Source organism: Pangasianodon hypophthalmus, chromosome 7, assembly GCF_027358585.1.
Source record: "Pangasianodon hypophthalmus isolate fPanHyp1 chromosome 7, fPanHyp1.pri, whole genome shotgun sequence".
Taxonomy (NCBI): Eukaryota; Metazoa; Chordata; class Actinopteri; order Siluriformes; family Pangasiidae; genus Pangasianodon; species Pangasianodon hypophthalmus.
Window position 1 is genome coordinate 11,181,676 of NC_069716.1, and position 1,200 is coordinate 11,182,875.

The window sequence follows — 1,200 nt, forward strand, 5'->3', positions numbered from 1 at the left end:
CGCTATATCAGCATCTCTGGACCGTACCACTTGCTCAGACGGAGGGGGAAGGCGATCTTTCCGCGCGCGCGACCAAGTTCAAATCTAACGTGTATTTGTTTGTCTGTATATGCTTTTTTTTTCCCCAACAGGGACACTTTGTCTCACCGATTATGAAGTTCACTGTAGTTTGAATGGTAGTACACGAGTCCTTTACTGCTATACTGGCTGTACTCTTTGATGACTGCTTGGTTTGTATTCTTTGCATTTACCTCTTTTCCTTACTTCATGAACTTTCATGTCCATCATATATGCTGATAAAATAAATTGTTTGGCCAACTAGCTAGAAAGCCTATTAACACTTTTATACGTTACCTAATATATAGGCTTCAGTATTTAGAATGTCATAGTGCACAATTATAAAATGTTATACGTTACATAGCAACTATTTTTACATAGTAAAACAGAAATTACGTGTCCCATACTATTTATGGAAATAAGGCACAAGTTAAAAAGAGCTAAATAATAAAACGTTTTTACACAGATAAAAATAATAAAAATTGTTTACACGGATAATTTCTCAGTGTGACCCATATTACTTGATGTGTCATATCTGAATATAACCTATTTTGGTTATTACTTAATTACTTACTTATTTTTAACAGATATAATGCCAGCAGACTGAAGTGGAATAATAAAGATAATATTCAATAATTGGCACCTCTTCAATCAGTTATTATTGGTTAATGTCAAATCTATTTCTGCTGCAGAACTGCATTGTCAGGCACAATGCAAAAGTGAGTAAAAATTATGAGAAGAAAGCAGGGTTAAGTCCATTTTTTTAGAGTTTTTAAAACTCTCTAGAGAGAATCTTAAATAGTAAATATGAATAGTAAATTAGCTGTTTATTGGACTATTATTGAACATTAATCACAGATTACATGACTATATATTAAATACGGTCTGAACAACTAGTGTGTATGCGTGTATGTATGTATGTATGTATGTACTGAATCTACTTTGTTTAGAACAGTCAGTCATTTTGTCTACACATAAATTACTGCAAATTTAACAATATGGCTTTCACACTCATTATTCAGCAGCTTATAAAACAGAACTTGATCCAGCACATACTATTATCTTGCATTTTATTTATTTATTCAGTCATAACTTTAAAAATGAATATGCTGTCTCTGCCAATCCCCTTTGTGCAAAAAACAC